Here is an 18826-nt window from a genome sequence, read left to right on the forward strand (position 1 = left end):
TCAATATGACTCATATAGTTTCAGGAAATGGCTGTATACCCATTGCCAGGTTATATCAAGAGGAGAAGGAATGACCTCATTACATCTGATGACCAACACAGAAAAGACCTCTGTAACTTCCCTGCTGGTTTCTTGCTTCCCACAGCAGCACTGACAAATATATCCAAGAAGCTGGCACTGAGTCATCTCACCTGTTTCAGTGCTGCACATATGAGAGCCCTGCAGGAAACAGGTCACATTGAATCCATATATGTTTCAGATAAGCAATTCTGCTACCTATTGCTCTCCATCCAGCATTCCTCCGCACTGGGATCAGCTTCTCCGTTTACTTGTGTATAGCTTCTGTCCTCAAATTGACTGACCTCAAATTGAACACCTTCCTGTTCTAAATGCAAGTGCACCATGCAGTACAAGTGTTTGCAGTTACAACTTGTTTACAAGTATATGCAGAAAAGGGTACAAACTTCCTTAGACTGGCCACACTTTTCTCTCCTTCTGTGCTTCAATACAGCCCTATCAGGATCCTCCTGATAGATCCCTGTTCTCTTGAGAGAGGATCACATCCAATCCTAGCTGAGCAGCTTCTGAAATACCAAGACCTGCAAGCAGTTGGCAGTGCTAACACTGGAGGAAGGGTATTTATGGGACATAGACTAGGGCCACTACAAAGCAAAGGGTCATTAGCAGTACTACAATAAGGGAAAGGGCAACACCAGCACTTCTGTTGATGCTATTGAGATGATCACCCATACTACATGGAAGAAATTCAATGTTTACAGCAAAGGCCATCAGCAAACCCCGGCAGAAGTTCTATAAAGTTTGAAGTTGGCTTCACAAAGTATCCAGACAAATTCAGCCCCTAATGAGGTGGTTTCTGTCAATGTGTGGCCCAGAAGTAGAGATCCAGATGCTACAGATACTCCTGGAAACCTGGTGAAGACCCAGTCTGAAACTGGTACACAGAGCTCATCTAGTATTACCTGCTGTGTTATCATATGAATTTACAGAGAGAGCTAAGCTACCTCATTCCTCGTAGTGCTTGAGCACTGTCACACTGTGAACAGTTAAACCTGTCTCTGCATCCCCAGGTTCCGTCTGCACATCTTAGTGCATGAAAAACTGTCTGCACCAAAGAATTACATTTTCAATAGCCTCATTTCCCTGAGATATACCCTGCAACCTCTGACTGTGTAGAAACAGGAAAAATACAGGAAAAAAACCAACAGGAAAAATAAATTTGCTTACAGTCCATTTATTTACCTTTCACATTTTAGAATGCAAACTGACAAAAGTAGAACTCCTTGAATGCATTATAAGGCGCTCACTGCAATTATTTATATTTTACTTACATCTATGTATATCTTTGCTGTGTGTGTGTTAAACTTTGGCAAATGCTTCACAAGACAAATGCTACCTTTTCTAGGTTGCTCACAGTGCGTTCTTGCTAATTCAGCTAGAGACTTTGACCTTGCAAACAGCATAATGCATATTTCCCAAAAGACCAGTGACTTTTGAATGAAGCCATTCTGCCATCTGAAATGCATCGCAAGCAACACCTTCCACCCAGAGAGCCTGCAGGTCTGAGCATGCAATTACAATCATGGCTGCAGATTCCTCAGATGCTCTCTAAGCGAATACCAAATCTGTATAGGCTTGAAAGTCCCGTAGAAATGACCTGCAAGTGAAAAAAATGTCCTTTTCAAGTGCACTTCAAACTGGGAGTAGGAATCATCAAAAAGTGAAAAAGAACAGCAAATTTCATCCTTGCTGGCACTCAGCCTAGTATTTGGACAATAAAGCTTTTTGTGTTTTTTTCTTCTTTATTTCCACCTGCATACAGCACTCCTAATAGATAGAGGCTGTCATCTGCTGAGCACCTGATAAAGCTCCAAGGAAGAGAGAGGGATGAAGGACAAACTTGCTGACCTCATATCCGCATCTCAGCAAAATGGCCAGAAAGCTGACAAGTGAAAAGGACAGGTATTTCACAGCCTTCCAATTGGAATTCATTCAGTACATATCTATCCTAACACTTAGAAAAGTTTTTCTAAAACTGTTAAACATTCTTAATACAAAACTACCTTCTTCTTTTTCCACTTTGTTACTTCTCAACCTATTCCAGTGGACATGAAATAAAATAATTATTCTGCTTACAGTCCCTAACTTGTTCTGCACAGGGAAAGAAACAACTCTCTGATAATAATTACTTCTGGTCACAACTGGCCACAGTTCCGAAGTCACCCAGTGTCCAGCATCCCCAAAACTTCATGATCTGGCCATTTATTTAGGTACTTTGCATAGCTTTAGTTGTTTTGAAAATCTGCCTTTGACAACTAAGTGCTATTTAACTTACTATGGATAAGTTTAAAATAAGGCTATTGTGATCTTAAATACTTAACACACACCCCCCCCCCCCCGTGCCTAGGATCTGGAACACTGGCTGGCAGATTTACAGATTAAAAAAAATGTTTTATTCATTTTTCTGATGGAAATGGTGTTATGATGAGCCTCTTCTAAATATGGAGAATTCTGAAGAAAATAAAATTATATCCATTCTTTAACAGCCAGGGTTCAAACCTCTTGCCCTTTGTTTCCCCCAAATTGTTCTTTCTGTGCTGTCAGCAGACACCTGAAGGGGAGAAGTTTGTGTTATTGCAGCTGAATGCTCTGGGAGATATTTGTTCCTGAACTGTTAATGGTATCTGAAGACAGTCAGGAGACTAACCAATGGAGATTACCTATCAGGAAGGGGAATAAATTGTCAAACCCAAAACCTACACAATTTCCTAGCATGCTCAGGTCCTCAGCTGGCAATGCCAAATCCGAACAGCTCATCTTCACACAGCACCAGAGCATGACGAGTAAACATCATGCTACAATTTCAAGATATCCTTGGCTGAGATACCCTGCTAATGCAAATTCAGTGGCTAACTAACAGCATGGGAGAAATGGTGCTTAGCTGTTGAAATCTATTGCAAAGCTATATGGATCTATTTTAAAGCCTGTGCCAAAGTAATCACATAGAATTCAGAATTTACAGTATAAAAACCAGATGGAAGCCCTTTCCATCACACAATGCAATGAAATCTGTTCCCCATCCAGCACAAGCACAACCTGCAGAGGATGAGGCTGGGTAAGAGAAAGACACAGCTGAAAGGAATTCACTGATCTGATGCCTCTCCTTGACAGGGCTGATAAACAAGAAGAAACCTAACTGGGTGAAGCTGAAAGAGCTGAGGTGGGTAATTTTCTCCAGGGACCCCAGCTGAAACCTTTTCTTTGCAATACAGAGCTCATTTCTGCCTCTGCATAGTTCATTTGACCCTCTTCATACCCTTCTCTGTGTGACTTCTCTCCAGTCCAAAGCAAACAGTCCTATCCCCTCAGATGAGAGGTAAAATCTGCAGCCTAAATAGAGGTCTCCTGACCTTTGGATGTGACTTATGTTTCCCAGGGACTGTGCGCATTTGATAACTGGCATTTTCTAACAAAGACACATTTTCAATGCTGCTGCAAGGGAAATATACTGAATACGTCAAACAAGAACCTGCAGCATTATTTTCATCTGGACCTTTTGCTCTCTGTGACTGACGTATAAAAGCGTGGAGTTAAGTCAGGCTTCATCTCTTCCCAGTGTTTCCAACTTCCTTTACTCTTGTACACTGAGACACAACAGCTACAGAACTTATTTTTGTGGGGAAAACAAGAAGCTCCATCTCTCCATTCTCTGTTCAGTCTCATGCTCTTTGTGTGCTACGTGTCTGTATGCACACATGCACACATACACTCCCCATCATGGCAATGTAGCTCCTCCATCGTTACAGGGTGGCATTCCATCTTGTCTCACTGTGGAAAAATTCAAGGTCCAAAATTTATCCATCAATATTTTGTAGTTTTACTGGCAAGAGGAAGGGCAGATAAGAGTTTGGTTCCTGACAGTGTAAGGATTGTTTAAAAATGCATTTCTCTCTGATGAGAAATTATTTCTGACAACCAGTGTTCACAGTTCCAGGGTAGCTAAATTTGCTGGCCCTGCAGGGCTGAATGCATAGTAGGAGGGGTAGAATTTTTCCTAAATGGTCCCAGGAGAGCTTAAAGAGCTGGGAGGGTAAAGCATAAGATCACCATAATTAAGCGGTATTATATTTATTCCCAGCTCAACAGAGAGAGATTACTGGCAGGGAAATGTATACATTTTGAACTTGTGAACTTACCATTTTATGCACAGTCAGAATCACAGCTTCCCTAATTTGTATTTACCTACTATTGTACTGATGGAAAGACAATTTGAGAAACAGGAAAATTTGATTGTAAAAAGCTGCAATAACTGACATAGTAGAATCACATATAGGAGCAGTACTTGGAAAAAACAACTTTGAGATTGGCTGCATAGATGTCAATTTTTCTGTGTTGTTTTGAAGTAGTAACCAGCTTTCTATCAGCCCAATGTCAGCTCTCTGTAAAGTCCTCAGAAGTCTAGTTAAGTTCCCCATGCATGGCTTGTAGCATGAAGTGGATGTTGGGGCTTTTTGGAAGTGAAATAGCAAAACAGATTATATTGTTGGTGCTCTACAGATCTGAACAAATCTTAAACTTTTTTTTATCCTCATGGTTAGGCTCCATGTCGTTTTCCACGTGAATCACGGCTGATACTGTTGGAAGATGCTTCTGACTAGTGTCTGGACAGAACCTTTCAACACATACAGCTTATAACTCTCTATGAATCAGAGATAATTATCTGTCATACAGCGAAGGTGCACAAGGCAACAGAAAGAGCTGGACAGTAGAAAAAGTTATTTGGGTCACCACCCAGTTTTAAAATGTATTTACTTTTAATCAGAATTTGCAAATCACCTAAACTTCATGGTGTTCTCTAGTTTCTGCACCTGTAGACAACTCAGCAAACAGTAATCAGAAACAAAGTAACTTATTTCTCAAAAATGAAGTCTCCAGATCTTTCCTACCAGGCGCTATTCTTTACTGCTGGATTTCCCTTTTTTTTTCCAGGACACAGTGTTTCACCAGTACTCTCAGTACTGATGAATGCTTGCGAGTGTAAGCACTTACAATGTGGAGTGCATTCCATTCAAGTTTGCAGGACATTCTGTACATGGTGTGTTGACCTATGTATGCCTTCTGGCTCTTGCACAAGGACACAAGGCAGCTCCGTTTCCTGCCATGAGTCATCATTCAAGAATGGTAAAAAAGGAAGAAAAAAAACCTGAACAGATTCCAGGGAAAAGCAAGTAGCAGCTTGTGGTTTTTACAGACAGAATTACTTTTTTTTTCCTTTTCAGTGACCATCTTGCTAGGAAATCCCAGGAAGGTCAGAGCCTTGTAGTTTTTATTATGTTACAACTAGCCTGAGTGGAAAGACTGTATTAGAGCATAATGTTGACCTTATCTAGCTGTAGTGAAGTAGATACTGTCCATGTGTTTATCTCCACTAGAGTTTCACAGTGAGAAATTTTATGAATACACACATGCACACCCCCTTTTTATCAATGAAGATACAGTCTTACCTTAAAGAATAAACTTTTAGAACCTGGATCAGTTGTGTGAAGAGTGTACACATTAACCTTTACAAATATCAGGTGCCTGAAGTTAAATGGCCATTAGTTAACTTGAGGTAAAGTCAAGTGAAGACAAGCTCTGTTGGGAGCATGGGAAGTGCTAAAAGACTTTTTCTGAATGAGTTAGTCTGCATCTTGTACCTTCCCTCGAAGCAACTAACAGTGGTTACTATAAAAGAGAGCATACTAGATTAAACCACTCTAATCTACCAAAGTAATGCTTTCCTTGCTGTAGATGCTCAGAGAAACATCTCGCTAGACCCCATCTTTACCTGATGCTTTCTGTTTTGTTTCTGTCAAAGTGTTTTTCTGTCTTATAGGCAAGACCATTTTCTCTCTGGGGACTATGGGTTGGCAAATGAAATTACACACTTTTTTTCAACGTTGTCAAAATTTGGGGGATTTTTGTTGGGGTTTTTTTTTTGCTATAATTTTTGACAGGAGCAGAAAAAAAACCCTGAGGGAAATATATGGTAATTAAGATGTGGGGGAAGGGAGGAAAGAAGGTGAAGAACAGCACAGGGAGGAAATGGGACTCAGCTGGCTAAGAAAAACAAATAGAACATGGAGGATGAACACCAAGAGGTGAAAGGAATAGTAAAGAGATTTTCTTGTGCTCTTACTGTGAAAAGGCAGGATAAGCATTTCACAGGTGTTAAAAAACACTAAACTAAAAGGATCAATAAAGCAGAATCTGTCACCCAGATTTTTCCAACTGTTCTCAGGCTAGGAGTGAATGAAAGTGATTCATTTGCCTGGTGGCTCTCGGCAGCTTGTACAAAATGAGCTGACAGTTATTTTCTGAGAAAGTAGTGTTCATATACCTCTGCTTCACAGGGCACTAATCAGTCCTTGTGTTGGCAATCTGTAGTAGAAGGCCTATTACAGCAAGAGCACAGAAACTAAACTGCTTTTTGCTTTAGCAGTGGTCTTGTGGACTCAGAGAAGAACCACAAGGAGAAGGAGGAAGTAGAGTGGGTGTAAAAGTTCATATGTTCCTACCCACACCTCACCTCTTCTGAGGGTAGACAAAGACTTTCATTGTCAGTGATCTATCCAAGGCAGAAGGTTCTCTTTCAAAAACACCTGCAGGAAAAAGTACCTTATTCTAGTATTATTAACACTCAACTGGAGGGGGAGAACAACATCAGCTGTACCATCACACCACAGGTTGGCTTTGGGGCTGAAGTCAGCTTAACATGGCTGCAAAGGTCAGCTGCTTGCTCCTACCCCCAGCTGTCTGCCACCGCTTTCACTGTGCTGATAAACCCTGCCCTGGTTTCAGCTGGGATAGTTAATTTTCTTTCTAGTAGCTGGTATAGTCTTATGTTTCAGGTTCAGTATAAGAAGAATGTTGATAACGCACTGATGTTTTCAGTTGTTACTAAGAAATGTTTAGTCTAAAGTCAAGGATTTTTCAGCTTCTGATGCCCAGCCAACAAGAAGGCTGGAGGGGCACAAGAAGTTGGGAGGGGACACAGCCAGGACAGCTGATCCAAACTGGCCAATGGGGTATTCCATACCGTGTGACATCATGCCCAGTATATAAACTGGGGGGAGTTAGCCTGGGTGGGGATGACTGCTTGGGAACTAATGGAGTATTGGTTGGTGAGTAATTGCATTGTGCATCACTTGTTTTGTGTATTCCAATCCTTCTATTATTATTGTCATTTTATTATTGTTATTATTATCATTATTAGTTTTTTCCTTTTTGTTCTGTTAAACTGTTCTTATCTCAGCCCATGAGTTTTACCTTTTTTTTTGTCTGATTCTCACCCCCATCCCACTGGGTCTGGGGGGGGAGTGAGTGAGTGGCTGCGTGGTGCTTAGTTACCACCTGGGGTTAAACCACGACAGCCCTTTACGGACATGTACTTTACACCACATCAGAAATTACCAGTTTGAAATGTAGCTTTATGGGGGGGAAATAGGTTGGTTGGTTTGGTTTTTTTCCCCACCTTTTCAATGACCTAATTAACAGTGGAGCTCCACACACCGTTGTACTGATTCACTGGGGAGGGATCAATTGCGTTAGCAAGGGAGCAGCAGGAGGAATAAACACCTTGATGGTCAGGATCTGATGCTGAGAAAACAGTATTTGGAAGGACTGCTTTGGGTCCCCTGCTGAAGTGCTGGCTGTTTGTGGGAGCACTGGGAGAAGCTGCGTCAGACGAGGCTTCAAGATCCTGAAGAGCTCTGCGCCTGGCCCACCACCCCAGCCTTGCACGTGGGTCTGGTCACCAGCAACTCTGTTGTTTTCCTAACAACTGTTTCCATGGCACTGTCATAGAGACAAGATTAGTCATCCAGGCTGATAAAAGTGGTGTACAAATGTTCACACTCCAGCACCAGTCACCTCTTGTGGGGGAGGGCAGCAGCTGGTCTCAGAAGGCATCTAGGCAGGACTGGTTTGATGAGGGTGGAGCCTCTTTCAAGAGCTTGTAAGCACAAAGTCCATGTTCAGCTGAACTGGCTGCTGGTACCAGGGAATGACGTTCTATGCATTCAACCCATTCCTTCATTGGTAGCTGTAACAGTAATGTGGTTTCAATTAAAATATGAGATGGCAAGAGCTTAAGCCACAAGGAGTGCTTAGCGGCATTTCTATTGATTAGGAACCACTTCCCCCATCCCTTGGCACTGAAACCTGAAATCAGAAACAAAATTTAACAACTTCTGCCGTGCACTTTTGGAGGGACAGGCCAAAACCAGCACTGTGCAGAGGCATTTCTGCAGACCAAGGATAGGAGGCCTCCAGAGCAGCTCTGGAGCATGGTAATGTGTGGGAGCTGCTATACTTGTTTAACAGGTTTAGCTGGCCCAGACACAGCGCCCCTGGAGTTGTGGGTATTTCCACTACAGTAGCCATCACCTCCTGGCAACTGTGAACTGACAATGTCTTCTTCCCCAGCTGGAAAAAAGACGAGGCACACAAGAGTTAGAAGGCTCCTCTGTATGTCTTCCCATACAACGATCTGCGCATGGGATTGTCCCTCCCCACGTGCTGGGAAGAGTCCCTCCTTCTAAGAATAAAGAGCAAAAAAGATAAAGGCAATGGGAAACCTCTACATACAAGCCCAAACTTGTGTCCTCTCTAAAACTGTCTTGATATGCTGAGGCTGGCAGGCGGCACTGACACTGAATATTCTTGAGTATATCACGCCAAAGACATTTGTGACTCGATACTTCTGGACACAGGCCTGGTCCACATGTGTGAACTGTGCTCCAGGATCTCTGGCTATTTGATGCCTAGAAGACCACTCCTCCATGGTTAACTGCACCCTCAGACCTCTTTCAGTCACAAAATGGATGGCTCTAGCTTTAAGCTGGGTCCAGAGACAGGGGAAAAAAGAATGATGGCTTACAGACCTCCTCTCAGACACCATGCCCACCTAATGCTCTAAGTGAGCTGAGGGACAGTCTGGTCTAGTTTCTTATCCAAAAACCTTGCTTAGATTCAGCTTTATAGCTTCTAAGCAGAATGAAAACTGCCCTTTGACTGTCAAGTTTTGTCACTTAGACTCTAAGTAAATACTTTAATAAGACTCATTTACACATGAAGCTTTTCCTGATTAAGTCCATGTGTGAATACTTTTGTTCTGAACAAGGAATATCCATGGGCAGCTATTTCAGAGCAGCTATTGCAATTTTAAATTCCTTGCCTCCCCCAACTCACATTAACTTTGAAGTGCTGTTAAAATAAACATATTTTTGAGAGCTTGTCTACCTGCCAATATAACACAGAAAACTGAAGACAGAATGGGTGCTCTTCATGTTAGTTAGGAAGGGGTGAGAATAGCTGTTGTGCTCTTAAATTTACAACCTAACTTGTTTCACAATATTTCATTTATACAGACAGCCCTTGACTTTTTTTTTTTTCCCCTGTGTCACCCTAAAATGCCTAGCTTTGGTAGGGGGAACTCTCTCCGTTCCACACTTTCCATGATGACATGATATAAAGAATGCTTATTGGACAAATATGACTATTTTGGGGGAAAAAACATATTTGTATGGTTATTTGAATAAAAATTCCTGTATAGGAGCCAATGCCATTAGGCTTAATTACTTAATCTATTTATGAATGTTTAATGTTGAGTTTGTTATTTTGCCATCATCTCACTATGTCCAGCCACTTTTCTGTGTAATTTTCCTTGCCTCATCACACCTAATTCCTTGGAAAGGTCCTCCTGCAGATAAAAGTAAAATCTATCTGGGAATCAAAATATATTCCAAGCACAGTGTGCATACATCAACACGAATGCTGTAATTATGGTTGATGATTAGTAGTGAGTAAATATTTATTGCCAAAAATAAGATGGGAGGAGAAGAAAAGCAAAAATATTCTTGGCTTTTATAAAACTTTTGTAAAATTGGAGCACTTTTAATTTCTTCCTAATTTCTTAAAGTTTGATTGACAAAGCTAAAGAAAATCCAGCCCTCCCAGTCTCCATGACTAACGGTGCCACAGAGCCAAACATTCTAAGAATGGATGCAACTACAGTGCAAGGGGCACTGCTGCCAGTTTGGTTTTGTTCAGAGGATGGGCAAAAGGGACTCCACTACTGATGTGTGTCCACTTGCAACGTCTGCTGGTACACACTTGTAACTATCTTAATAAACGTTTCTTAGTAGAGGCAAGACCTGCTGTTAAATGTCCTATGCCCAAGGGCAACAGCAGAATCTTGATGTCCTTTTATAAACTTTGTATATAAAGTGTATATATGTAACCCATGTCGTCTTTGCCTACCAGATGTGAACAGACTGCCTAAATCACATGAGAACAACAGTCTGGATTTGGCTCTAGGACTCAATCACATGAGAATACAGGGCCAGGTCAGCTGCCATGACCTACTTAGCTTTCTGGGAGGAGATGCAGCCTCTTGATCACGATAAAGCCCTTGTGTAGGTGGGCATGTGTGATGGTTTTTATGAGATTTGCTGTACCTATGAAGAATAGGAAGCTCATCCCCTGTGTAGAAATATGTCTGGTCCTGTAGGGAGTCAGGCATGAGGGGCAGTTAATGGTTGCGCCTCTGCTTTTCTTTTGAGCAAATAATGTGTTCCTCCTGGCAGCTTACAGTATGCTGGCAACCAGCTCAGCTCTGAAATATGAGCTATGGTAGATGGGGGGAGGGAGGGTCAGCCTGGAAGGGTGTGGGAGAGGATTTCCATTCCAGACACAGGCTTTTGGTTAGAGCACTATTGTTCACATGTGAGTTATTTGAATGATCAATGAGAAAAATTCTCCCCCCCGCCTTTTTAGCAATCCTAATGTAATTGTAAAGGAAGATAAACACTCTTTGTTATATTTCGCTGGTTTCATAGTCCTGATTGCATTGAGCGTTTCACGGTAAGACTTCAAAGTGCTTCTGCCTTTTCATTTTACATATGGATGTACAGTTTGCATGAAAATATGTGTCCTGCTCAAATTACATTAAGAAAACATTGCAACTATGATATACACCCATCAGCTAGACATAATTTCGCACTATTTCAAATTCAGCTGCAGCGCCTCATCAGTTTTCAGCATTTTTTCTCTCATCCTAGGAAACAGGTTTTTATACACCTCTGCTGCCATTTGGAGAGTTTAGTCTCTATGCTGTCAAATACCGAACACTTCATGAAATCCCAGCGTTAAAGAACTCACAAACAATGAGAGAAAAACAAGAAATAACTTGTTTTAACAAATGAATTGCTGTGATAAGAGGCACTGTTAAAAAAATACGCATGTGAAATCCATGATATTTAAGCACATATATTCCTCATTTCTAGCCAAGGGATACACAATACAACCATGGGGCAATTTGTGATCCAGAACTGGTAGGATATCTTACATAATTACCCAAGTTATTGCTCAAAATAGGGGAACTGTGAATTACTTTTAGAAGGTTAAAAATGACAGCGGAAGCAGGAGGCTCTTTGATCAATTCCACTTCTTCAGAAAAACTGTACAGAATAATATTGCCTGAAATCAGCACGAACCTAATAACAGGAGACACTTTCTTAGAAAATCTCCAGCAAAATATATTTTTCCCATACAGGTCTGATATTTGCCTGTTCTGTTTGCCAATACATACATATGTTTTGTGATGGAAACCATTCTCTGGCACTATAAAGGAGTACAAACTTTTCTCATCTTAGTTGAAATGAGGTAGTTGTTGCTTTTTTGAGGGGAGATACTCTTCCACCGTAATGGAAAAATAATGCTGAAAGTTCCTTAGTCCAGTTCAGGAAAAGAAGTATTACGGAACATACTCATTATAACATCCACCGTCACCACCCATGGGTGAACTACAGAAATCAGAAAACTGTATTTATAAAAACAGTAACTCAGACAAATGCTATTGTCCAACCAATGAATGTAATTTAAAAAATCCCTCCAGAAATATCACAATAATAACCTTATCCCTGCTTTGAGGCAAAGTCCAATAACTTCTAAAGACCAGATGAATCACAATTACTTGGTCATTTCATAGCTCACAGAACTGTAAACATGGACATTTATAAACCATAGTCTGCACCACTGTACTGAGGTTCATAATTTTTTGTGCTGCATATGAACTCTAAGCTACAGTATACCAAACAAAACTTTATATCATTTAGGAGATAAATCTGGGAGAAAAAAACAGACCTCCTACTGAGGTCTATGGAGATATTTTGACCTCTGAAGGATTTCTGGAAGGAAGGATGCTGTCCTGGTTTCAGCTGGGATAGAGTTAATTGTCTTCCTAGTAGCTGGTACAGTGCTATGTTTTTGAGTTAGGTATGAGAAGAATGTTGATAACACACTGATGTTTTCAGTTGTTGCCACGAAATGTTTAGTCTAAAGTCAAGGATTTTTCAGCTTCTCATGCCCAGCCAGCAAGAAGGCTGGAGGGGCACAAGAAGTTGGGAGGGGACACAGCCAGGACAGCTGACCCAAACTGGCCAAAGGGGTATTCCATACCATGTGACGTCATGTCCAGTATATAAACTGGGGGGAGTGGGGGTGGGGGGATTGCCACTGGGGATCTAACTGGGCATCGGTTGACAGGTGGTGAGTAATTGCATTGTGCATCACTTGTATATTCCAATCCTTTTATTATTACTATTGTCATTTTATTAGTGTTACTATTATCATTATTAGTTTCTTCTGTTCTATTAAATTGTTCTTATCTCAACCCACGAGTTTTACTTCTTTTCCCAATTCTCTTCCCCATCCCACTGGGTGGGGGAAAGTGAGTGAGCGGCTGCGTGGTGCTTAGTTGCTGGCTGGGGTTAAACCACAACAGATGTAAATCTACTTGTTCATTAATTCCTACTTTTTTGTGTGTTCGTTTGTTTTAATTTAATCTCCTTCCCATTCTATTCCTTTCCTCTACCAGCCTCCCTTCATCAGTTTTTGTCTTTCTTCAATCTACAATGCTTACCCCTTTCCTCCTATGCCTTGTGCAACTTTTCCGACCCGTTCTCTCTTCCCATTCTCTTCACCATACTTGCTTCTCTTCTGGTGCTATCTCATGGGACCTGTCCTTGACTCTTCTAATCTGATGTTTACACTCTGCAAGAAAAGAGACTGATGATAGTTTCACTTTCCTGTTCTCTTCCTCCTTCCCTCTTTTTGTCAAGTTCTGAGTCACCAAATTACTTAAGGCTGTAAAAAATTTGCATTCATCACTGTGCTGCCATTTAAAATTGTGGAGATGCGTAATACCTTGCTAATGTAAACTCTTCATCAGGAAATCTACAGAGAGGGAATTCTTCTAGAGTCTTCTCTGACCTTCTTCAGTCCGTTTTTCAGAGGTGCTCAGGGCTGGATGTGGCCATCATGGGAATAAATTGGGTGCTTGTGCAGCAGCTCAGGTTCCCCCCTCTCAGGTAACTAAGAGAGACCACCAGGCAATACCAGCTGCAGGTTAGACAGTTAAAGAGGAGACTACTGATTCCCTAGGCCTCTCCAATAACTCTATCCTGTTGAGAATAACCACAACTCAGAAAACACTAATGGGAGTTTTAGAGCATGGGACCTCTGGAGAAAAATACCAAACCCTTACCTTTAAAATTTATTTCTTGCGAGTCTCCATTATTCGATAGTTATGATTACCTGTATTACAGCAGACACTTGCTAGTGAATCATAACTGAGGGTTCAGAATAGTTCTAATTATAACAACTTTTTATACATGAGATTTTGGAAGTATTTATGTGTTCAAGCTTTCCACATTAAGCCTTGAGAATTTTCCATGTTTAATCTCAGCTGGAAAGTATTTTGAAATGCTCTAAGCAAAATTAATTCATCTGGGTTTTTTTGTTCTTCTGTTTGACTTACCAGGAGGGGAGAAGAAAGCATTTTATTCTCTAAATATATTATTTGTCAAGGTTCTCATTGCTGTGGTCAAGAACCCAAAGTGGAGAGCAATCTCTCTTGCTCTCAAAGATTTGGAGAATTTTAGAGCAACGGTAAACTTGCCCTGAAGCCAGACTACTGGTCTCCCTTATCCCAAAGGACATTACACTCCCTTTTCCAGTGAGAGGTAATTAGAATTCCCTAAAGCAAGTGAATAAGTGAAAATGTTTCTACCCTAGCTGTTAAAGAAAGCTAAACTAGAATCAAAGAACTACATGTAAAGTTTTAACACAGGTTTTTATTATAAATTGCAATAGAAAATTAAGAAAACAGAGTGATGCAGATAAGTAATTACTCATCCTAGAAATATATCCTGTTGTCTGTATTTTAATCCTCCACACTAACAAGATACAAAGCATTTCCTAAATGCTACAGCAACAAAGAATTTGGTTTACTTTGCACACATAACAAAAATGAAGAAATCTTGTTGAATTCTTAAGAAAATGGAGGAAGCAAAGAAAATGTCAAGCAACTGGTGACTAGCCAGGATCAATATGTCCCCAAAGAAAGAGAAACAACATACTGTTCAGATGTCATAAAGAAAAGAACCATGAAAGAGACCACATTTGTGTTACCAGTAAGGTAAAAAGCTGACCAAACTGCAAGAGCATGAATCAAGCTTGTTTACAATTAAAACCAACAAAAGCTATTAGCCAAGGCCCAACTTAATAACAAATCTAGGGACTTCTCAGAGGCATAAATTGTTAAAAAACGTGAGCAATACTCAGACAACAATGGTGATCTACCACACAACTTCCATCTCCAAAAAGAATCACAAGGGTTCTGTGTATGTTTCCTTTATTGTATAATCTTGATTCATTCCTACAACACTGTACACTGCATATGGCAAAGATCTTCTGAATGACCATAATGTGTACTGGAAGTATGGGATGAACTGAAGCTGTTCAGGCAACATTCATTCTGGTATTTTTGGAATGAATACTTGATTTTGCAGCCTTAACAATTATTTAAACGAGGATTTCTATCAGTAATTTTTAACAGAAAATGAACAAAAATTGACCTATTTTTTTATTCTTCCCTAACAACTCAATCACACGATGTCAGCTTGACACTTCGGTCCTAGACAAGACCTAATTACAGACTTTTGTGACTTGTGCTAGCAGAGAAATAACTGAGCTAGCATGTTTTCATCTGCTATGCTGAGTGCCATGCCCTTGCAAGTGGATTTCACTACTATTTGCTTACCTCTGAGGACTGGGAATATTCAGAAGTCATGAATTTTATTCCTGACCTGAAATAGAAATCCAGTAGGTCAGTGTTAAGCTCCTCTGCCCGTTTCCCTTGAAACTGACTCTTTCTGCTTCAGTCTTTCCACATTGACTCCCAAATCCTTGCTCTCTATTTCTAGCCCATACTTTCTTGCCCAGCTCATGCAAACTTCTACCATTTCCCTCCCAGGGCAGTTCCACTCCCCTCCAAGATCCAAGACAGATGATTTAATACCCTTTTACTTTCATCACATATATTAGCCCTCTCCAAGGCCTAGGCCCAACAGCTCAACAACCCCCAGACTTCACTTCCTCAATTCTCCACCCAATTTTCTTAACCTGCCAGTCTACTGTACTTCCACATTATATCACAGTCTCTCTGTTTTCTCCATTTCCTTCTGCTGTCCCAGTTGTATCCCTGCGATACCCGTGCCTCACGTGACTTTCTACCTCCCATATCTAGGTCCTGCCCTTTTCCATTTAAATTAGGGCCCCTCTTTACAGTCCTTGGGCATCAATGGGATAGAGTAACTGAGACAGGCATTTTGGGTTTAGTCCTGTTGTTTGGCCATAGTCCTGCCCATAAACATGTCAGAGCTACAACCAAAGACCATGCTCAGTTCTTGGCAGTAGTACGCCCAATTTGGATGCAAGAAATGTGTCAGTGGTTAATGTATTGGTGTGCTGAGACCACTATTTATCTCACTGATCAGTAGCAGTTCATTAACTCCCTACTCCTTAACTCCTTTACCAGCCTGTCTATATCCATCTGCTGTCCTGCTCCATGCATCCTCATCAGCACATTTCTAAGTCAAGGACTGCTTGGAGTTGTGTCTGTACAGAGTGTAGCACAGTGGGATCTTGGTTCAGAGTGAGAGCTAGATGCGATTATGATGTTCATGATGATAAAGAGAAAATGGGTGTGGTGATAGTCACCTCTGGTTATCCCAAAAAGGTCTGTCTGCACAGTTAAAATTCGGCCAGGTCTGGGGCAGAACAAAGTATCTCTGTAATTTTGCAGGCACGTGGTGTACAACACAACACAGCAGCTTAGGGTATGCAAGAAGAATCTTGAGCTGACCAAACCTAATTACACAAATTGGAGTTTGGTCGAGACATTAGGTTCAAACATCCATTCCAGCAAAAAGAAAGAAGATGCTCCAAGATCTTCTGGAAGAATACCTTGTTAGTCCTCCAGTTATATACTCCATTAAAAATATCAGGCAAATTGAGGACTAAACCAACAAATTCCATTTATAGTGTTCAATTATACTAAGCAACTCTTTACAGTATGCTTGTATATGTAGTATTTACACTAAAAAGACTGTATTTCTCTTTCATTTATCTGTCCGGACCCATATTCAAAGTTCGTTGTTGCCTAGGAAACAGTGGATAAAAGCAACAAAAGCAAAATATTTCACTGAACATCCTATGTGGCTTTAGGTGCCTGTAGTATTCTCAGCTGTTCCACAGACAGGGAATCCTCAATTCTAGTCTTCAAAGATAGGTGAAAGATGAGTGGCAATTCAATTTTATTTAAAAATGTAAACCACAGTAATCTGAGATGAGTAGTATAGTCTAATGGTTACCTGTCAGATGATCAATGTCCTGTGCATTACTTGACTTGACTTGCAGTGACCTTCAGCAACGCCCTTAACTTCATTCTCATGCTTGTGTGAACAAATTTTTTTCATGCTTACCCTATAAAAGGATCTGTGACATAGGTGATACAATGTTGTTTCTTAAAAGTGCAAGAACATAAACTTACTGTGCAATGTGTTAACCAAGACATCTGAAATATGCAAATGACTAAAATAATGTGCTTAATATTGGACTCATTTGTAATATCTCACATGTACTCTTATGGTTATGCCAGAATTTTTTAACTAATAAACACACTGGGGGAGATATTTGGGATAAAAGAGGAGAGAAAAATGCTGGTTTATAACTTAGAAATTTACATTTTTTTCTTCTAAAAATGCAATACACTTCAAGCATCACAAAATTAACATAGCAACTCTGAAGCAACATGTATTTGCCAATGTTTAAGAGATGCATGCAGGAAACTGCTTGCTCATGGAGTCACACTTCTCAAGTAAACATGGGTAAAAAAATCTGGCTGCAACAAGTTTACAGTTCTTGCATCGGTGTCATAGATAATCAGGTCTGACTTTCTCAGGTGCAGAAATACTTCAAGACACAATATCTACAGAAGTGAAGGAACAGAAATGTTGGAACTTTTGTCTTTTTCTTCCTCTGATGGGACACAGGTACACGGTTTATTATTATAACAGAAAAAAAAAAATTTAGAAGAGCTAGTACTGGGAGGATAAACTGTCCCATGCATTTCAATATAGTTTTAATTCCCCAGTACAGGATGGGACCCAGCCCCATCCTTTGACAATACACAGAATCAGAAGAATGCAGCACAACTGGCTTACCCAAACCACCACAGCTGATTGCACTGCAGTAACCAATATAAATCGTAAGTAACTCTCTTGCTTTGTTACCTTTCATGTTGAGGAGAGAGAGTACCTGCTGCTAGCTGTATTTACTTGCATATCTTCTTGGAAGAAAACAAGGGTGTGAGCAATTGACACATCTCTTTTACCCCAAGTACTAAGCATATTGAGCTGAAACACGAACCCCTCCAGTCCAGTGACTCTGTCCATATTTAGTACTTATAAAAATACAATTTGTCCATATTGACATATGGTGACCCCTTTGGGCTTTGTAAGAACAAAATACAGCTCCTATCTCTTCCTACACCTTTAGGTTCTGCCTGAGCCAGATTATCTCCTGTGACTGCTTTGGAGTTATCAGAGCAGCTCCACTTCTGATAAGACCTGTGAGAATACTGCTGTAAGCAAAATCTGTGTGGCCATAAGCATTTTTATCAATAGGCTCTCTAAATGCATCTGCTCCACCATTCCCACCTCTCCCAAAGCTGTGCCGAAGGGGAAAAAGTGACATGGTTATGCTCTGAGGGGAAAAAAAAAAAAAGAAAGAAAAACACTGTTGATGATGGACAGGTGGACAGGGAGCATCCTCCATTTTTCAGGGTTATCTGGAGAACAATATAACCCAATAACAGAGGCAGAGATGAAAGACTGAAATTAAAAGCAGATCAAATGCTTACAAGGAGATGAAAGACAGAGAGATGTGATCTAATATAAAGAAAGGGGACAAGGCTGTTCTTTTGCTGTCCAGTATAATAACAAGATGATTGAGTTAGCCCTTAGGCTGAAACACTAGTTTACATTGCTGTCAGTAGCACAGAGTGACAGAAAGAACAAAAGGACACAAAGAGCAGAAACTGCATCTGTTGCAATTGCACATCTCCACTCAAGTAATGGGTACAGGTGAGAAGTACACCATTTGTTAAAAGTTGGCTTACTGTGCTGTAGGTGGCCATTGAAAATTGATCTAGAAAGTACAATGCAACAAAATGGTAATGTAGGCTGAGGAAGGATAAAGAAGTGCCTTCTACTAGGTAAGGTATTAAAGCGTGAAATATTTCCCAAAGAAACTCAGGAGCCTGTGGCTCTGCGCTCCAGTGAAGGACGCTTTAATAACGAGACTGTATCAGCCACGGGAGGAAAAAACCAGCACGTCTTTCAGGGGAGGTTGTCACTTCCCC

General features: G+C 40.7%; 1 long non-coding RNA gene across 3 annotated transcripts; it reads right to left on the reverse strand.

The window, feature by feature from the left end:
- Positions 1-379: 379 nt before the first annotated feature.
- Positions 380-17521, reverse strand: LOC128135605 (uncharacterized). 3 transcript variants are annotated; one of them, XR_008233157.1, is made up of 6 exons: positions 16776-17521; positions 15164-15209; positions 12983-13113; positions 7636-8101; positions 6587-6659; positions 380-1675 (listed from the first exon to the last, which is right to left on the reverse strand). It is a non-coding gene; the product is annotated as an uncharacterized LOC128135605 (long non-coding RNA). The 3 variants fall into 3 exon arrangements; XR_008233158.1 differs by lacking the exon at positions 7636-8101 and adding an exon at positions 13267-13434; XR_008233156.1 differs by lacking the exon at positions 7636-8101.
- Positions 17522-18826: the final 1305 nt, after the last annotated feature.

This window comes from Harpia harpyja, chromosome 23 (assembly GCF_026419915.1).
Source record: "Harpia harpyja isolate bHarHar1 chromosome 23, bHarHar1 primary haplotype, whole genome shotgun sequence".
In the NCBI taxonomy this organism is placed as follows: domain Eukaryota; kingdom Metazoa; phylum Chordata; class Aves; order Accipitriformes; family Accipitridae; genus Harpia; species Harpia harpyja.